The 13878-nt window shown below is 33.4% G+C and overlaps 1 protein-coding gene and 1 long non-coding RNA gene across 3 annotated transcripts in view; one reads left to right on the plus strand and one right to left on the minus strand.

Moving 5' to 3' along the window:
• The window catches only part of ADGRV1 (adhesion G protein-coupled receptor V1), a 567434-nt gene that overhangs the window by 407392 nt on the left and 146164 nt on the right, over nt 1-13878 (plus strand). The gene's annotated exons all lie outside the window — the stretch shown is intronic.
• Nucleotides 1-13878, minus strand: part of LOC137221487 (uncharacterized) — an 85672-nt gene that overhangs the window by 12008 nt on the left and 59786 nt on the right. The window contains exon 6 of one of the 2 annotated variants that reach the window (XR_010942030.1): nt 6337-6694. The exons of the other annotated variant lie outside the window; for it this stretch is intronic. This is a non-coding gene — a long non-coding RNA (uncharacterized lncRNA). Of the gene's footprint in view, nt 1-6336; nt 6695-13878 lie in introns of those variants that run through there. 2 annotated transcript variants of the gene reach the window in all.

Raw genomic sequence — 13878 nt, forward strand, 5'->3', positions numbered from 1 at the left:
CTGGACATCTGTTGTGCAGTGGTTGTTTTCAGTAATAAAACTTCCTTTTTAGTGAGGAATTTTCTTTAAGTAGATCTCTAATGTATTAATATGCTCAAGTTGTTATATTTACAATGTTTTTGCCAACTTTTGGAACCAAAATTATGATAATTTCGTAAAACCAGGAAGTTATTGCTCTTTTCCTATTAGCTGAAAAAGTTTGCAAGTTTAGTGATATTTCTTCTTTATTATTTTGGAAGAAGTCACACATGAAGCCAACTAGGCCTCATTTTTTCCTTGTAGGAAGACTTTTAATTACAGATTCATTTTCTTGTAAACATATAGAACTATTCATATTTTCCATAGGCAGTTCTTTCTGTGTCAATTTGATAAATTGTCTTTTTTTCTAGGAATGTTTCCATTCCATCTAACTATTCAAATTTTTTAGTGTTTGTAAGAGATTTGTAGTAATGAACCTTTTTTCGTTCTTGATATTGACAATTAGTGTCTTCTTTCACTATTTTTTCCTCTCCTCATCAGTCTTGCTGGGGTGTTTATGAATAGTACTGTTTTTTCCCAAATTCAGCTTTTGACTTCTTGATATACTCTATTGTGCATTTATTTTAAATTTCATTTCAATTTCATCAATTTCTAGACTTATCTTCTTGATTTACTTTTGGATTTTATCTGACTTTTCTCTTTCTTTATTCTATTTATCTTATTTATTTTATTTGCTTTGCTTACTATGTGCCATGTACTATGTATTTATTTTGTTTATTTTAAAAATTTTCCCCAGCTTTATTGAGATATGACTCACATATATAATTTTGTAAGTTGAAGGTGTGATGCTTTGATACCCACATCTATTGTGAACTAATTACCACAATAAGGTTAGTTAACACCTCCATCACCTCACATAATTACCGTGTGTGTGTGTGTGTGTGTGTGTGTGTGTGTGTGTGGTTAAGAACATTTAAGATTTCTTCTCTTAGCAACTTGCAAGTATGTAATATATTATTGTTATAGTCACCATGCTGTACGTTGGATCCCCAGAACTTATTTGTCTTATGCTAGAAATTTGTGCCTTTTGACCAATATCTCCCCACTTTCCCCATCCTCAGTTCATGGCAACCACCATTCTAATCTCTGTTTCTATGAGTGCAGCTTTTTTAAGATTCCTCATATAAGTGAGATTATATAATATCTATCTTTCTCTGTCTAAAGTACTTCACTTAGCATAATGCCCACAAGGTCTATCCATGTTGTTGCACATGGCAGGCTTTCCTTCTTTCTTGTGGCTGAATAATATTGTAGTGTATTGTATATATTGCAATATATATCTCACATCTTTATGCATTCATTCATAGACAGACACTTAGGTTGTTTCTATATCTTGGCTATTGTGAATAATGCTGGTGTGAACATGGGGGTGCAAATATCTCTTCAAGATCCTGATTTCATTTCCTGGATATGATAGTTCTATTTTTAACTTTTTGAGGAACCTCCATACTGTTTTCTGTAGTGGTTGTAACAATTTACGTTCCCACCGAAAGTATATAATCTTTATTATTTCCTTCCTTCTGCTAACTTTGGGCTTAATTTTTTCTTTTCCTAGTTCCTTGAGGTGTAGAGTTAGGTTGTTTGAGATCTTTCTTTTTTCGTCATGTAGGCTTTTATCACTACAGACTTCATCTTAGAACTGCTTTTGCTGCATCCCATAAGTTTTGGTATAAGTTTTGGTATATTGTGTTCCATTTTTGTTTGTTTCAAGATTTTTTTTATTTCCCTTTTGATTCCTTCTTTGACCCATTGGTTGTTTAGGAGTGTATTGTTTAATTTCCACATATTCGTGAATTTTCCAGTTTTCTTCCTGTAATTGATTTCTAGTTTCATACTATTGTGGTTGGAAAAGATACTTGATATGATTTCAGTCTTTTAAGATTTGTTAAAACTTTTTTGTGGCCTAATATATGATCTCTCCTAGAGAATGTTCTGTGTGCACTTGAGAGGAATGTATATTCTGTTGCTGTTGGATGGCATGTTCTATATGTCTTTTAGGTCCATTTGGTCTAAAGAATAGCTCAAGTCCAACATTTTCTTATTGACTGTTTGACTGGGTGATATATCCATTGTTAAAAGTGGGATGTTGAAGTCCCCTACTATTATTGTATTCTCGTCTACTTCTCCCTTCAGATTGGTTAGTATTTGCTTAGTATATTTGGGTTCTCTGATGTTGGGTACATATATATTTATGATTATTATATCCTCTTGATAAGTTGACCCTTTATCATTATATAATGGCCTTCTTCATCTCTTGCTACACCATTTGAGTTAAAGTCTATTTGTATGATGTAAGTATAGCTACCCCTGCTCACTTTCAGTTCCACTTGATGGAATATCTTTTCTCATCCCTTCTCTTTGAGCCCATATGTGTCCATAAAGCTGAAGTAAATCTCTTACAGGCAGCATATATTGGACCCTTTTTTAAAAAAAATCTACCCAGCCATTCTATGCCTTTATATTGAAGAATTTAATATATTTACATTTAGAGTAATTATCGATAAGGACTTACTAATACATCTTATTAATTGTTTTTTTGCCTATTTTATTGTTCCTTTCTTCCTTTTTCCTCTCTTGCTATTTTCCTTTTTGAATCGGTGCTTTTCCATGGTGATATGCTTTGATTCCCTTCTATCTTTTGTGTGTCTACTGAAAGTTTCTTGCTTTGTGGTTACCATGAGGCTTACATAAAATATCTTATTGATATAACAATCTATTTTATTGGTCAACTTAACTTCATCTGCATACAAAAACTGCTCTTTTACTCCTCCCCTTTTCTTTTTTGGGTCACAATTTACCTCTTTTTATATTGTGTATTTATTAACAAATTAATGTAGCTATAGTTATTTTTAATACTTCTGTCCTTCAACTTTTTTAGTAGAGTTAACTGGTGAACACACTACCTAACTACTGTATCAGAATATTCTGAATTTGACTACATGCTTACCTTTACATGTATTGTATATTTTTATATGTTTTCATGTGACTAGTATCCTTTCATTTCAGCTTGAGGAACTCCTTTCAGTTTTTCTTGTAAGGTGGGGCTAGTGGTAATGAATTCCTTCAGTCTTTATTTCTCCTTAATTTCTTAAGGACAGCTTTGCCAAGTAGGGTATTGTTGGTTGGTAGGTTTTTCTTTCAGTGCTTTGAATATATCATCCCACTCTCTTCTGGGATACCTCTAAGGTCTCTGATGAGAAATCCACTGATGGCATTATGAAGGTTTCCTTGTAAGTTACAAGTTTTTTCTCTTACTGCTTTTAAGATGCTTTCTTTGTCTTTGATTTTTGACAGTTTTATTATAATGTGTTTTTCAGAGAAGATCTCTGTAAGTTGAGTTTGTTTAGGGACTTCTATTATTTATTCAGAAGTCCAATAAACATCTTTACCAGAATGACATGCAGCTATCTTATATTTAACAGGTTTAAAATTAATCTCTTAGGGCTTCCCTGGTGGCGCAGTGGTTGAGAGTCCGCCTGCCGATGCAGAGGACACGGGTTTGTGCCCCGGTCTGGGAAGATCCCACATGCCGTGGAGCGGCTAGGCCCGTGAGCCATGGCCGCTGAGCCTGCGTGTCCGGAGCACAGTGAGAGGCCCGCGTACCGCAAAAATAAATAAATAAATAATAATCTCTTAAATGTGTGCTTTGACCTACATTCCCTAGGAAAAGTCCACCATCTACCTAGGTACCCATGTTGTGAACTTGAGAGTTTTTCTACTATTTTCCCCTTACATTTCACATCCTATTAATCACAAATTGTTTCCTAGTCTAACTCCTAAATGTCTTCCTACTACTTTCTCATTTTCATCTCTTATTTCATCACCATCTCTTCAGTTCATTTGTGTCATCTTTGTCTTGTCTGTTGGGTTGCCTCTTAACTTGTGTTCTTATCTCTAATTTCTTCCTTTTACAGTCCATTCACTAAATTTTGAAAAATGGAAATAACGATATCACTCTGATGCTTAAAACCCAGGAGGTGCTTTTCATTACCATCAAGGTCATGGATTGTTAGGTTGTCCACGGTTTGACTCTAAACTATTGAACCAGCTTCTTTTAGCATCCTTCCCACCCATCCTTTCCAGTTATCCTTTGTAACTGAATCACTTGATATTTCCCATGGTCTCCTATGCATATACCTTTAACTATATCTTCTATGTCTCAAATACTTTTCTTTCTTTATATCTGCCAAAAAAATACCTATATTTCCTCTAAACATCAACTTAAATATCAACTCTTTAAAGTGTCTATTTTCAGATTAAAACACTACCTCTTATATATAACCTTGGTAGACTCAGAACCCGTCATAAATCCTATGATTGTGCCAATCATACTATATTATGAATACTTGAGTAAGTTAGCTATGTAAATTGAAATTCATCCTGGAGGTCAGCAATTAATTACAGAATATATGGTAAAAATAATAAATTTATGAAGAATGTGGGGCTTAATTTACCCCTTGATGGAAATATCTGAACTGGAAAAAAGAAAAGCCTTAACAACCAAGGCAAGTTTACACAAATGTGGGTTTAGAGAAAACTGTCATGATTTCTCTATAATATATACCTAATAAAATCTTACACAGTAATATGGTTAGCGAATTGTATCTAAAATACCTGGAAGTCACCAAATGATACTAATGTCTCAACATTTTAAATACTGCATGAGGCATGTCATATCTTATGAGAAAAAAATCTTCTTATACATATATAATAGATAAAATTCTAATTTACCAAGAGTAATGGATTTTTGAATCTAGATTTAAATCACACAACATGATTTAGAGAAAGGTTTTAAAGAGCCTATAAAATTTTAAATTTACTTTTGTCTATGAAGTAGAACACCCAATATAGACTTGTTACCGCTTCTTTGTCACTGAGCCGGTTAATGCTATGAAACTATGAAAAACTGTACTATACTCAAAGTTAACAGAAGAAGGCTTCCTATACCTTTAAAAAATTTTAAAGACATTTCCATCACTTTTTGAAAATTGTGCTAGAAATTCTTCTAGCTTTCTTTTTTATCGTATAATTGAACAGTGTTTAACTAAAGTAAAGCCAAAGTAAATGAAGTCTGTCCTTAATTGATTTCCATTGGTTACCAGAAGTAACTCTGTTGAGAGTACCTAGAGGTAGTCTCTATTGCGTGGTGTATATTTAGTGTCTTTGGAAGTAGCCACCGATTTTTCTTGGGTTGGCTTCTCAACTGCTCTAGGAAAAGGAACAATCTGAAGAAAAACCCCTAGCTTTATCATGCCAAATGCAGAGGAAAGAGAATACAGAAGGGTCAAGAGCCAGGGTAGAAGCCAAGGGAATATGGCCCTGAGACATTGTCCCTAAATAGATAATATGCTGTTAATCTGGGGTCACAGTTATGTGACTATGGAAGGATAGAGTAATTGAGAATGAGTGGCAGAGTCATGTCATACAGAGGGGAGGAGAGTGAAGACTTACTTATCTCCATATTCCTACCTCTGAGCTGTAAGACCCTGACATATTAATAAATGTCAGTAACAGTAAAAATGACATAACAAAAATGATAGGTTATTTTGTACTTCCAAAACAGTTGCTTTTTTCTCTTTCTTGCTAGGTCATATGAATTCAACTTTAAAGAAAATATCAGCAAATTGCTTACTGAATAACTATTATGTGCTAAGGCCTAAGTGAATTCTCTTCTATTTAAGCTAAGAATTTGTTTGCTCATGATGAAAAAATGCATAACTTAATTTAAAAATTTATTACAGTTTTTTAGTTTTTCAGTATTTTAGTTTCTTAATATTTGGGCATCATGTTTTATTTTAGATACTCTTAACAAATCTTAATTATAACCTATTCTGATTTTCCTGCTCCTGAACTGAATGACTTGTTTTATAAATAACTCAATCCTCTGAAAACAATCTAATTTTGCTAACTATATTAGGAGAAATGTTGTTAACGTAGAGGACAAATCTGTGTATTCTGAATTAGAACTAAGTAGGAGATACAGCTCTGTATGGGAAGTATGATATCATATGAGAGTCTTTATTTTCATTGAATTACTTAAAAAGAGAATCATGAAAAATATTTATAAATACAGGGAGCCTATTTACCTATCGTCTGAGGATTAGAGAAAATTGCAGTAAATCTATGGAAGAGAGATGTTGTCAGGATCTCTTCAAGGATTTTCTCAGGTGGGTGGTATGTTATTGCACACGGGTGTGTACACACACACACACACGCACAAATACATGAATAGAAATAGCAGCTTTCGACTCGCATTTTCCATTTATTCAGAACTCCAAATAAAAAAATATTGAGAGTATGCTTCTCCACAAAGTCTTAGAATCATAGAATCAAAGGGTTGGAAAACTTCCAGGCATGTCCTCAAAGGCATATCATGATTCAAAACCCTGTTCAAAGACTTGTTAGCTTCTTGAACTTCTTACTGTAAACATACTCAGTTTATATGACCTTTTATAGCTACTGATTATACAACTCATTCTACTACCCTTACCTCATTCTCTTAGCTTATGTTAGCTTTAGCTCTCCTAGCACCAGCCTCAGCTTTTCTGACTACTGCTGTATCTCTCCGAGAAAAATTCCAACTGATGCTTTGACTTACACCCCTCATGACTTCTCTTAAGTCCCTGGATCCTCTTCTTCACATGCAAGATGGAATCTAGGTGAAAAAAGAACTTTATAAAGCATTGGATCCAGTCTCCTTTACAATCCTTGGGTAATCTTTACAGCAATCCCTGACAAATGTTCATTCACTTTATATTTGAACTCCTCTATGAGAAAGCATGTATTTCCTCCCAGGACTTTCCACATAGAGTAGAAATCTTTTAGATTCTGGCTCAAAATCTAATTGCTGGATTCACACCAGAAAAAACCCTAAACATTTCAATTAAATAATCCTTCAGTTTGTCACTGTTATTTTGTTTCCAGGCTAAACATTTCTTATTTGTTCAAATATTTCCACATATAGCATGGTTTTGCATCTTTTCACTATCTTAGTAGCTCTCCTCTAAACTTGTTCTGTCTATCCATCTATATCCATCTTCTTCTCTTACATTTTATTTTGGAAAGAATTTTAAACACAGAAAAGTTGAAAAAATTGCCAGAGTTCACATATATCCTTCACTCAAGGACATATATATACATACTTATATAACCATAGTACAGTGATCAAAACCAGGAAATTAACTATGATAAAACACTATTAACTAAATGGCAAACCTTCTTCACATTTCACCAATTTTCTCCATCTTTGGAGACAAGCATATGATTTTATTAATGTACCTCAATATATTAATGTGATGTATGATATTATTAGATAGAGCATACCTACCATTCCTAGAAGAAATCCCTCTTGGTCATTGTATTATTTCTTTTTTTTTTTTTTTAACATCTTTATTGGGGTATAATTGCTTTACAATGGTGTGTTAGTTTCTACTTTATAACAAAGTGAATCAGTTATACATATACATATGTTCCCATATCTCTTCCCTCTTGCGTCTCCCTCCCTCCCACCCTCCCTATCCCACCCCTCCAGGCGGTCACAAAGCACCGAGCCGACGTATTATTTCTTAATATGGAGTTGGATTCTCTTTATTTATATTTCACTTAGTATTATTGTATCACTATTCATGAATGATGTTGGTTTATAGTTTTTTTTCCCCTTTGGACTGCCTTTATTTGGTTTAGGTAACAGTGTTTTACTTGCTTTATAAAAGGACTTAGGAAGTTTTTCTTCCTTTTAACAGTGCATGAGACAGTCTGGTCTCAAAAGGTTTGGTAGAATTCCCCTGTGAAATCATCTGGGCCTGTTTCTTTTTGTGGAGTTGTCCCTCAATAACTTTTTCTAGTTCTCTGTAGAAATTGGTCTGTTTAAGCTTTCTAAATCAAATGGGAACAATTTTGATAGTCTGTATTAAACTAGGATTTTATCCATTGTGTGTAGGTTTTCAAATTCATCTGCATGGAGGACTGAAAATCCTCATCACTTCTTTATGATATACCCACAAACATAAAATTCTGTTCTCCACAAATGGTGTCACCATAGTGACCTAGTTTGGCTAATGTCAGACAGCATGACAGAGTTCTTTATTAATTGCTTGTATCTGTGGATAATGAAGAGAAGGCATATAATAGCCTTAAAATGTGTCTAGCATACCTTTGCCATTATTCAGTTTAATTTGAATAATAATTACAAGGGTTTTTGTATTCTGTACCTGTGTCCCCATGATGTGGCGTATTACTTAAGATACACAAGCAAAATAAGTTTTCTTAGTCAAGTAAGAGAAGTTGCCGTTAGAAGACAAAAGATAAGAATTATCTGTGATCAATTTAATATTCTAAGTTAAATGACCTGAGTCATTTTAATTACTGTACAAATTCATAGATAGATTACCTCCTTACTCCTTCTTTCCATAAGCATTCATTGAATACTATATAGGATAACCAAAAAACCAATTCTACCATGTCCTATATTTGAGTAAAAATTACACATTTTTTAATACTCATTTAAAATCCACCTGTAATATCCTTCTATGTAAAGGAGATAGCATCACCAAATAGCATTATCAGTAAAAAGAATATGTATTTAGTCACTCTAGCTGGTTGACACTTACAAATAAGCACCCATGGCCAGATGCAACTCTGACTCTTATTTCTAGTACACAGGCATCCAACTCTTAAGTAAGTGTCCTTAATATTTGGCACACCCAGGTACTGAAATGTAGGGACCTAAAAAAAGTGTACTTTAGCCAGTTCACTGTACTCACTCTGTGTAGGGAGGTGGCTGTAAAATTTTTCTTGATCGGAACACAGTGGAAAGAGCAGAGGCTTTGGAGGTAGATAGACAAGACGTCAACTGCTGGCTCTCCTATGTTCTAGCTCTGTGACCCTGAGCCGGTTACTCTCTGAGAGTTTGCTGTTCCCCATCTGTGGAATAGGTATAATAAAACCTGTGTGTCATAGGATTGTGATGTGGATTGAGTGAGATAATGCATGTAGAGAAAATGCATGTGCAGTACCTGGCACGGGGGTGGGGGGGGTCAGTTCAAGACAGCCTTGTGATGGGTCTGTGAATGTGTGTCACACGTGAAGTAATAATTACATGTAATCTGTCAGACAAGCCTGGCTAAACATCATTGACCCTATGAATTCCTGAAGGGCAGCTTATCATTTTACTACCTCCAGTTATTCTGAAACTATTATTTAAATTATTTCTATCATTTTCTTTTGCATCTTTGACATTAGGATTACAAATAATACACTCTTTAATATTTCTGAAACTCAGAAGCTTTTATTAACCAAAGTCAGGACTTTGGTTTATTTTGCTTTCTTTTGTGTTTGTCATAAATGAGAATAAAATGCCTCTAAAGTTTGCAATCTTCTATGATACTATCTCATTTGGTTTAGGTTGATATAACAGAATACCATTGACTGCTGGGTGACTTAAACAACAAACATTTATTTCTCACAGTTCTGGAGGCTGGAAATCCAGATCAGAGTGACAGCAAGGTCAGGTTCTTGGTGAGGGCCCTCTAACTGGTCTTGTCCTCACATGGCCTTCCTTGGTGCATGCAGAGAGAGATCCTGTGCTTCCTCTTATCTCAGAGCATTAGTCTCATCACAAGGCTCCACCCTATGACCTAATCTAACAGAAATTATTTCCCAAAGCTGCCATCTCCAAATATATCACATTGGGGGTTAGAGTTTCAACATATGAATTTGGGGAGAGGAGGAACACAAACATTCAGTCCATAGCTGGTATTTTTATAGTTTATCTGAATGTAAATACAATCTGAAGTGAAAGATTAAGTATCCATTTAGTTCCAGGGAGTCCTTTTTGGTAAGGCCACAAGTTGTAAAAAATAAGAGAACATAAGCTTCATTTATGTTGAAAGATGAGGAACTGAATCCTTCCATATCCAGAAACAACTAGATTTATTCTAATATTATTTTCGGACAGTAGTGTCATATAAATATTTTTATTTGTGATTACTTCAGTAGTATTAGTAATAGCTTTTTCCAAGTCTCAATACTTATAACAATATTATAATAATATGTAACTTCAACTATAACTTCATATTAAAGGTATTTGGTATGTATTTTTCTACCTTTTCTCTGTATATTCTAATATATGTATATGCACACGCTCATACCTACATAAATACGCACTCACAATGAAAACAGGATATATTCTGTTTTGCAATCTACTTTTTATTTATGAGACAATTTTCTATATCCGTATATATCAATCACATTTTGTACTGTAATGTTCTATTATATTTATTTCACCAAACTTCTATTGGTAGACTTTTGGACTATTTCCAGTTTTTCTTTAGAACATTGTAATGAATATCCCTATATACTTGTATACTTGTGTTATTGTTTGCCATAGGATGAATTTTGAGCAGTGGAATGGCTCATTCAAAGAAGACATATATAATTATTTACTTTAAAAGATATTACCAAAGCGTTTTCTAAAATGGACACATCTATTTACACTCAAATCACAAAATATGACAGAGCCTGTTGCTCCATGTTCTTGACAACTCTGGGCATTGTAAGTTTTTTTTCAGTGTTTGCCAACGTGAGGTAGGTAGGTAGGTAGGTAGGTAGATATATAGATAGATAGATATACACATACACACATAGACATATATGTTTATATATATACACATATATACATACATAGATAGGTATGTTTTATATGTATATATAGACATATATGTTTATATATACACATATATACATATGTAGATAGGTTTTATATGTATATACAGATATATGTTTTTATATATATGTTTTAATAACATCATTTATTATGTATCAGACATCATCCTAAGTACACGTCTCATTTATATATCATTGCATACACTTATTTACCATTTTTATCTATTTTGTGACTTGCTTGTTCATCTTCCTCCATTAATTTTTCTGATTGTTCATGTTTTCCAATAATTTGAAGAGTAGTGTTTCCTTGTTTTCTTTTTCACTTTTTTTGGAGGTGAGGTGCACTATATTAGGGCTATTAGCTTTTGTCTCCCTTGAATTTTTATTTCTCTATTAACACATCTTTCTCCTATCCATTTGTAAGGAAAATTTACATTTTAATGTATGAGATAAGCTTTTGTGTGATATCAGATTATTTCAGAGAATTAGTTTAAATGTTTTATGTGCTAATTAAATTTTCCAAGTACAATAATGGTACAGTTAACACATTGAGAACATTTAAAGTGATTTACTCAGGGTCAAAATGGTGAAAACGTGTTGCCACAAGAATCTCAGTCTGTGTTCATCCTAATTTATTAACTAGAGGCAGAATCAGGAAGAATAATGATTATGTTTTAATACAGAGTGCTAAGAACTTAGGCATTTGAAATATCAAGCTGAATAAAGCATTAGGAAAGAGGTAATTGTAAAACTGCAGGAGGTGGAGTTGTAATGAGAGATGCTTGTGAATTGCATTTCATCTTGCTTATTTTCTTTAAAAATTTTACAGATGAAATGAAAAAATTGATCAGCTTTCATTTTCAGATGCTCTGCATTACAAGGTATTTTGCAATATATCAAAAACTCTCATTTGGAAATCTAAGAAACCTCGTACAACCACAAATGGTCAATTGTGTATTAGTTCAGGAAATAAATCAGTTATTTATAGGGGAAGTTTTGTTGAAGTCTCTAATGGAAAAGGAAATGCCCACAAATATAAACAGTTTGTCCAACAGGATATTTAGTGACTTAAGAAAACCATTCCTGGCTCAAAAAGATTTTCTGACAGTTGATTTGGGGGTTATATTTTCTACTTTGTGGCTTTTCAGGAGCAAGGAATCTGCTTGCTTTTTTTTTTTCTTAAAATAATATTTTTTTAATTATAAAATTAATCATTGTTTTAGAAATTATGGAAAACTTAGAAAATATAATTTAAAAAATAAAAGTCAGATATATTCCCATCATTCAAATATTAGTACTTCTGTTTATATCTAGATTTATAGATTTTTATTATGTAAAATTGAGGTCACACAGTTTTATCTCCTCCTTATTTCACTTAATGTCATATCATTAGAATTTCCCATGCCATTGGGTATACCTCCACATTTTTTTAATGACATCACAATATCTGTCTCAAGATGGACTTTATCATAGTGTGTTTACCATTCCCCAGCATTGGACATTTAAGTTCTTCCCTTTCCTCATTTTTAATATAAAAGGTCTGCAGTGTGTGTGCTGTGTCACATTTCTACGTCACAGATTTCCTGAAATGAAATTACTGGATTAAAACTATGAAATTTTTAGAAATATTGCCAAACTGTCATCCAGAAAGTTTCAAAATTTAGTCTTAATGATGTTTCTGGAGAGTACCGGTCTCCCAACAGCAGTGCTAGGCTTGATTGTGAGCTTTATGGTTTTGACAGGTAAATGCAGTGTGTTAGGGTTGTCCAGAGAAATGGATCCAATAGGATGTAGGTAGGTAGGTAAGGAGGTAGATAGATAGATAGATAGATAGATAGATAGATAGATAGATAGATAGATAGATAGACAGACAGACACAAATTTATTGTAAGGAGTTGGTTCATGAGATTACGGAGGCTAGCAATTACCAAAATCTGCAGGGAAAGTCAGCAAGTTGGAGACCTGCGAGAAACAATCGTGTAATTCCAGTCCAGAGGCTGGCAGGCTTGGGGCCTTAGAAGAGGCAATGTTTCAGCTGGAGTCTGAAGGCAGGAAAAAAGCCAATGTCCCAGTTCAAAGACTGTGAAGTAGGAACAATTCCCATTAGGAAGAGCAATCTACTTTATTCAGTTTATCTACCAATTTAAATGTTAATCTCATCCAAAAACACCCTCACAAACACAGGCAGAATAATGTTTGACCAAATATCTGAGCATCCCATGGTCCAGTCAGGTTGACAAATAAAATTAACCATCACATGCAGTGATTTATTATTGTTTCTATTGCTATTTCTTTCATGAGACCAGGGAGTTTGAATACAATCATATATTTATTCGGCCATTTGTACTTCTCTTATAAATTGTTCATGTTGTTTTTCTATTTTTTTTTATAGATTTGCGAGAGCTTTGTCCCTATTAAAGACATTATCCTTTGTAGTATTTGGTGAAATATTTGTCACAATTTGTGATACACGTTTTTAAATTGTAGTAAAACCTATCTACCTTTTCCTGCATTGTTCTTGGCTTATTATTTGTATGCTTAGAAAAGTTTTGTGTTCTTTCAGCATGAAGATTTATTTCTTCCTTAATTTCAGAAAATTTTTCTTCAATTACACCTTTAATGCCTTTCTATTCCCTTCCATTTAGGGAGGTTCTTTATTTCCTGAATGCCAGTTAATTTATTGGATCTTTGTATCTCCCGTATCTGCATTATATTCTCCCTAATTTCTTTTCCCTTTGTGTTTTGTTTCTCTCAAACATTTTCTACTTTTTGCTAATTCAGTTGCATACTGTATTTTTTATTTCTTACGCTCTTAAATAATTTATTATTTTTGCTGGATATTATTTTTCACATCAGAACTCAGGAAATAATATATTATTATTGTCTGGCATTTCGTGTTACAGAGATTAGCCTGATACTGTTTTTCCATTCAGGTTAATTTATTCTTTACCTTCTTGGATGCTTGTAGATCTTTAACATTTTATTTCTATAATGTAAAAATTGGGACTGAATGTATATAGTTATAGCTATTTTTTCCTTTAAATGTGTCTGGTACTTGGGCTCTTAACTCCACAGACATAGCGTGTTCTGCTTCATTGAGTTTTTCAATCATATACATTTTCTTTGCTATTTTCCCATTGTTCTAGAATCAGAGATAACAAAGTATTATGAGTACTT

The sequence above is a fragment of the Pseudorca crassidens genome, chromosome 3 (genome assembly GCF_039906515.1).
Source record: "Pseudorca crassidens isolate mPseCra1 chromosome 3, mPseCra1.hap1, whole genome shotgun sequence".
In the NCBI taxonomy this organism is placed as follows: domain Eukaryota; kingdom Metazoa; phylum Chordata; class Mammalia; order Artiodactyla; family Delphinidae; genus Pseudorca; species Pseudorca crassidens.